Source organism: Plasmopara halstedii (genome assembly GCF_900000015.1).
Source record: "Plasmopara halstedii genome assembly, contig: Scaffold_2592, whole genome shotgun sequence".
NCBI lineage: Eukaryota > Oomycota > Peronosporomycetes > Peronosporales > Peronosporaceae > Plasmopara > Plasmopara halstedii.
The window spans coordinates 115,102-122,036 of record NW_020189499.1 but is presented as its reverse complement, the minus strand read 5'-3'; positions in this window follow the sequence as shown (position 1 = coordinate 122,036).

Below are 6,935 nucleotides of genomic sequence, written 5' to 3'. Positions count from 1 at the left end.
GAATGTCGACCGTCGTGAATCTAGAGGACATGAAAAAATGCGTGGATCAGTCAACATTATAATTGGCCTTTTGTTGCTACACATGAATATTATATATTACTGCCATTCGATAGCTGTAAGGATGCATGCATAACTTGGATGCGTATAAATGCTTAACAATGAACTACAAACAAGTGCAAAAGGTTTGGTAATGGGCGTCATATCATTTGATGTAGATCGCTTTGTTAGCGATGCAAACAGCTGTCTTTAAATCAATAGAAAATGTCGACCGTCGTGAATCTAGAAGACACGAACAAATGCGTCAATCAATCAACATTGCGTTTCGCCTGTTGTTTCTACACATAAACATCATCTATCACGGTCATTTGATAGCTGCAAGGATGCATGCATAACTTGGATGCGTACAAAAATGCTTAACAGTGAACTGCAAACACGTGCTAAACTCCACTATAACTGACTCATGATCGACTGTGCTGTTCTTTTAGTTCGTGTCTTGACGATCCACGACGGTTAATCTCCTCCTTCGGCTCACAATCTACAGCCCACGTTGTCAAGAATGCAACGCACATGAAATGGTATCATGTCTATCAAGAATCACCATTTCTTTTAATTTAATTGATGCGTAAACTTTATTGCGGTCTTCCGAAAACCGCCTGTAAGCGTATCTCCGTCTATATGCATCCCTAAAGCTATCAAAAGCGCAGAGATAGACGGTACCCATGTTCAGCAACTTTAGGCCAGATATGATGTCGGCTGCATTGCTCGATTTGTTCGTGTCTTGACGATCCATGACGGTCGATATTCTCTTTCACCTCACAATGTATCGCCCACGTCGTTAAAACGCAACTCATAACTAATGGGAACATGCTCATCTGTGTAGCGGAGTTTCGTGTATCCAGAGTGTGACGGAGTCACATGTACCCATCGTTTAACGGAGTTACACGTACCCTTGTAAGAAAGGGCGGGTCACACAAGATGGTGTGACTGTACAAAGATGCGGATCGCACAAGTTGGTGTAATTACACAATGGTGTGGCTACACCGTAACAAGAAGCCACTCTGTGACAGGACTGTCAGTAGTAATGCAAATTAAAAAGATTCGAATAATTAGAACATCTCAGGTTTTAGATATAGACGGCTTGCCGCAAATAAAACAAAGGAATACAGTTTCAATCGTGAACGAAATAGAGTCTTTACCTTCGCTTAGGTTTCAAGTACTCTTGGAGGTTGCGGATTGCGATCCGCTACACTCGTACTGGTTCTGGTATAGAACGTAAGGTCGGTGACCTTAGCTTAGCTTTCTCGTAGCAAAGAGCTACGGCAGCCCCGCTGCACCTGGTAGCACTCGTAGTCAATCTACGGCTCAGTCGTTATGACTGATCCTCTGTGAGGATGGAGCAGTACTCATTTTTACCTCAGGGCATGCAGCACGGGCATTATAAGCTGTTGTTCCTGCTTGGTCCTGAGGGCGTGAAACACCTTATTCCGCAAGGCCCCGAGGCATTAAGCGCAAACCTAGAGGCTATTTCAAAATATCTAATTGTTGGAGCACATCCATCAGAAGCCGTCAGCGTCGATTGCGTCCATGACGCCACCGTCGACGACAGATGTATCCTGACGACCCAGGCCGTTCATGGTGAACGTTAAGACCTTCGAGGGTAAGGATGAAAATAATCTCCTGCTTCAGGTAAGATAAGACGGGATGGCTATGGCATCCCCCATGCTCTAGAAAGAGCAAGAGCGCGTGGCGGTAGCTTTCTTCAAGCTCGCAGGTCGCGCGCGAGAACGGGCACTAACGTGCCGTACTTCGGTTTAAGCTGCGTTGCATTTCTTCAATGAGCTGAAGCTGCAGCTTTCGCTATTTTCTCGACGCCTAACGACGTTTATTTCGTGCGATCGCGTTTCCTTGCCGCCTGACAGTGCAAAAAAAAATTGTGGACTTTATCCAAGATATGAAAACTCTCATTGCCGGGATGGCAGCCGATTCTCTCTCCAGACGGTCGCAGTGGCCGTCTTTATGGAGGGCCTTTGCACTGGCGTGGCCAAAATGGAAGTCTTTCAAGTGCATCCGTCTTCTTTTGAAGAAGCAGTGAATGTGGCATTGAATACCATAATTTAACTTTAAGTCGGCACGACTTGGTTAGAATGCTTACTCTTCAGAGCTCGTCGGGCGGGCCTGGGCCTATGGATTTCAGCTATGCTGAGAAAGAGGAAGGAGTGCTCCAAGCTGCGGAGCTGCGTTTGAACACCCAACGGTGTTTTGTCTGTGGAGACACCCGCCATCTTCAGTATGATTGTCCTTTGAGCAAGGCGCGTAAAGTTATGTCGAACCGACGTCCTGCATCTAGCCAATCTGGTTTGACGCGGGGAAACGAGAACGCTCAGTAGGTGCTGATCACCCTACTGGGGAAGAACTGAGTTATGTTGTGTCTCAAAGAGGTTGAGGGCAGCTGGCCCGGCACTGAAGAGCTCCGTGCTCTTGAACGGAGCGTGTGTTCAAGCCGGGCTTGCTGGTCGTAAAAGCGACCAGCAAGGCCTTTAAGAAGCCATGAACGATCTTGATCGATTCTGGGGCGTCGGGCATTTATGCTCGACGCTCCACAATCGAAGGAAGTCAGCTGTATGTTGAGACACCGGAAGCGTGGCTGGGTGACACCGCACTGTTTGCTTTGCGTCGGGGACTTGTGTCACTGGGCCGAGGGTCCCTGTGGACCTCGGTGTCAAGTTTTTTTACTTCGATAGCGCGGAACGCCGCCTAGTCTGAAACTTGGATGCAAGGTATGACCTTATCCTTGGTAAGGCATGGTTCGAACACCATGAGCCATGGATTGATTGGAGGCGAAGACCTTGGGCGCAACGTGCACGTCTCATGGTAGAGCTATGGTGAGTCATGAACACATCACAGCTCGGCAGTAGAAGCGCTATTGGCGCGGGGACTGGACCAAAACGGTCAATTTGCTGGGTATCTGAGTATCTCAGCTTTTGAACTCCGAAGGTGTATCGGACAAGAGTCCCGAGCATGGTCGCGGGCTGAACTTGGAGTGGCACATATCCACTGGGCACTGCCCAAGTAACAAAGCAGTTGCTGCATGTCAAGAGTGGCATGGTCTGACAAGGTCCGAGGCATCTTGGCCAAGGCCCTTCTGAAGCGCGTGAAGTGGATCATTATCCAGTGAGCGAAGACTGCGGACATATCAGCTCTTCTCTGTCAATATCATCAAGGCTCTGATGGAGCAGGGGGTGGGGACACTAGACGACGCTGAGTGCGTTTTCCCACTAGTCTCGATGAGACGTGAAGCCTCTGTGGGAAGGGACGGCGATATATATTATTTGCAAGGCGCAGGACGTCGACCCTGACCCAAGGTGTGTCAACCGTAGACAAAAGCGCGCAGCTTTACACCCTTGTCAACGGTATGACGGGAAAGCAAGACGGTGACGTCACCATCGAGGCTATTCCCGCGGTGGATACTCTTCTTGAGCTTGACGATGTGCCCTTCAAAGTGTTTCTTGGTGCCTTGAAGACAGGCGATTGAGCCAAGGTGGCCATTATACGACAAAATGGGGCTATCAACTCGTCGTCGCTTCTTGTTAGAAATTTCTGGAACACCAGGAGGGTGCTGAACACACGACGTGGATCGTCGATCATGAAGGATCCCTCGGATCTGCACTATCCTTTTACAAGAGCATTTTATGACGTCGTCTCCAAAGACCCGCCGTCGGTCCTGGTGTGCCTATGGGATCGACCTGGTATCGTAAATCAAATACTGCGTACACTCCAATTGCCCCAGCCCAAGTGGAAATATGATATCATGCCTTTTTTGGGTCCAAACACGATGAAGGAATGGTGCGTGAGAGCAAGTCTTCTCATTTTTATGTCTGGAAGCCGAACGGCAAGTGGCGTATCGCTCATGTTACAATAAGCTAAACGCTCCCACCATTCCGACACAAACGCCGAATCCTAGGATGAATACAAACACGGCTGGCTGTAAAAAGTACAGCGCACTCGACTTGCTCGATGGGGTATTACCAATGCTCACGAGAGCGAGCGATATTCCGCTGACAGCGGTGAGTATCCCGAGCGGTATGCTCTGGGAGTGGCTGGTGATGCCCTAAAGGCTGTCAAATGCACCAGCAACATTGTGACGCAATCGTTTAGGCTCCATCGCGCAGACATACTTCGATGATATCTTCGTCCACAGTCGTGCGGGACAATGGAGGACATATGAGAAAAACCACATCGTTCATTTAAGAGCGGTGCTCGAGTGCATGCGAACGAATAAGCAGTATGCTAATGCAGATAAGTGCATCTTCGGTGTTGAAGAATTCTACTTCCAAGGGGACTTCATTGAGAAGCGTGATCTTCGGGCGGATCCCGCTAAGGTTAAGGCAATTGTGGACTGGCCGGTTCCAAAGAACCAATAGGACTTGCGCAAGTGGCTTGGCCTCGCCAACTACTTGCATAGGTATATCGCAAATTATATGGAAGTTGCACGGCCATTGTCGAATCTCCCTAAGAAAGATACGGAATGGTGTTAGGACACCGAGCATCGGAAGGCTTTCATGCACCCAATGCTGGCGTTGTTAGGCCCCGAACGTCCTTTTAGTGTCGTCTGTGACGCTTCGGACTTTGCCATCGGCTATGCACTGCTGCAAGCAGATGCCGAGGAGCAGGAGCGGTTGATAGCGTTCATATCTCGCCAGCTTAAGGCTGTGAAGAGATACTACCAAGCCCACGACAAGGAATTACTTGCAATGAAGTTTGCACTTGTCGAGTACAGGGTGCCTCTACTTGGCTCAAAGCCGTTTGTGATCTACACAGATCATGCGTCCTTACTCACTGCGACTCAGTTGCCTTACCTCCCGCAGATGATGGCCGAGTGGCTTTTATTTATTGCAGAAATCAAGTTCGAGGTGAAGTATAAGCCAGAGAATCAGAATGCTTTGTATGATGCGCTGTACGCAGACCAGATTATGAGCTTGCTCATGTCACGACGGTGATGTCGTTAGTGACGGATTTGAAACGCGCCGCATACACGGGTGACAGTATATGTGAAACGCTGCTACAGGCTTTTGGGAGCAAGGATTTTGGGAAGTCTGACAAGAAGTCGGCGCGTTTGCGAGCACGGTTAGAACGATATTCGTTTTTTAATGGGTTGCTATTTTATAGCACCGACCCAGCAAATTCGCCACGAATTGTGGTTTCCCACGATGAGAATTTGAAATATTGTATCCTCTATTAGGCCCACGACACCCCACTCAGTGGTCATCTCGGTCGTGAGAAGACGTTCAGCACGGTGAGTTGCCACTATTGGTGGCCCAAGCTGTACAAAAATGGACGAGCACATGTGAGACGTATCAAAGAGTAAAACCTCCCGAGTGTGGCAACGCAGTTTGCCTGTTTACCGATCCCTCCGGGTGTTGGCAGTTCATGAGTATGACTTTGAGTTTGGCCTGCCGAAGGACTCGGCAGGCAACACGGTGTGGTGGTCTTTGTCGATCGTGTCTTTCGACAACATGGACTCTCGGAGTCAATTGTCTCTGATCGAGACTCGCGCTTCCCTAAAAAGTTTTGGTCGACAATCTTTAGGGTGCTGGGCACCAAATTGAATCTGTTAACAGCAGACCATGCGCAGACCGATGATCAAACTGAGAGCGTGAAAGGTGTTATTGGAGACGTTCTTTGCAGCATCTGTGCTGTGACGCCGAAGCGCTGGATCGCCATGCTGTAACTTGTAGAGTACGCTCTGAATAATGCAGTGCATGCGTTTACCGGCTACGCACCGTTCTGCGTGAACAGGCTTGCTAACCGTCTCGTCCCGCTGATGCTGCCATCCCATGGCTCGGAATTTGGAGAAATAGCCGAACGGCTAGCTGAAGTCAGCTCTCTCACTGTTCGAAAAGAAGCTGATGAATTCCTGTCTACTAGACTGAGTACCTACGACACGTTCACGATACGAATACTGAAAACCAAGACATGCAGAAATAATACGCAGACGGAAGACGCAGAAGAAATGCGGAAAACTTTGAGGTCGGAGACCTTGTTTCATTAAATCTTATAAACGTTCCTACACATGCAGTCTCTGTTGTGAAGACAAAGTTCCGTCCACGTTTTTTGGGACTTTTAAACTCGTGTCCAAGCGAGACCTTGCGTATAAGCTGAACCTTCCGAGAATAATGCGCACCCACCCGGTGTTCATGTGGGCTTGCTTAAGCCGTACCGGGATGCGGCGCCCAAAGGCGCTCGGCCACCCAGAAGCTGGACCGGCAACTGGTTCTGAGCACGGAGTGCAACAAATTTCGTTTCCAACCGCCCAAGGCTCACGAAATGACGTATTATTCTTCCCAACTGCTAGGAGCCGCTTCGACAGAGCACAATAATTTTCAACGAGGCTGTCGGTGCACAAATTGCTGCAGGCTCTCGAGGTCTTCAGCACAGCGGTATGCAACCTCGTCGGCGGAGTGCCGACGACGAGAGACTTTCTCCTCCACAGTGCGAAGAGCATCGCGAGTCACCGGATAGCGATCGACCAAGTCGTCATCGTCCGCCGCCAACTCTTCTCGATGGCAACGATGACGTCCACTATCATGTGGAATGCCTTGTGGGTCGATGTTGTCGACAGGGTCAAGTCCAATATCTTGTGAAGTGGCGGGATTCCTAAACTCCGACAACTCGTGGGAGTTTGAGGTGCCACTTCGACAACACTGCCCAGACGTCTTGGACGCTTATGATCAGCTCCGCACTTCTCGGCAGTAGCCCGGGAGGCCGAAGGGCCATTGAGCTGAGCTCAAGCTATGGACCTGAGCTGCTGCGATCGTAAACTCACCCGTGCGAGAAACCACGAAGCTCTCGGGAGCGTGATAGATGTTTCCATGTGTCGCAGGGCGACAATACGCTAGATGTCAGCGTCGCGCCTTGAGTTTGCCAAACTCAAATCG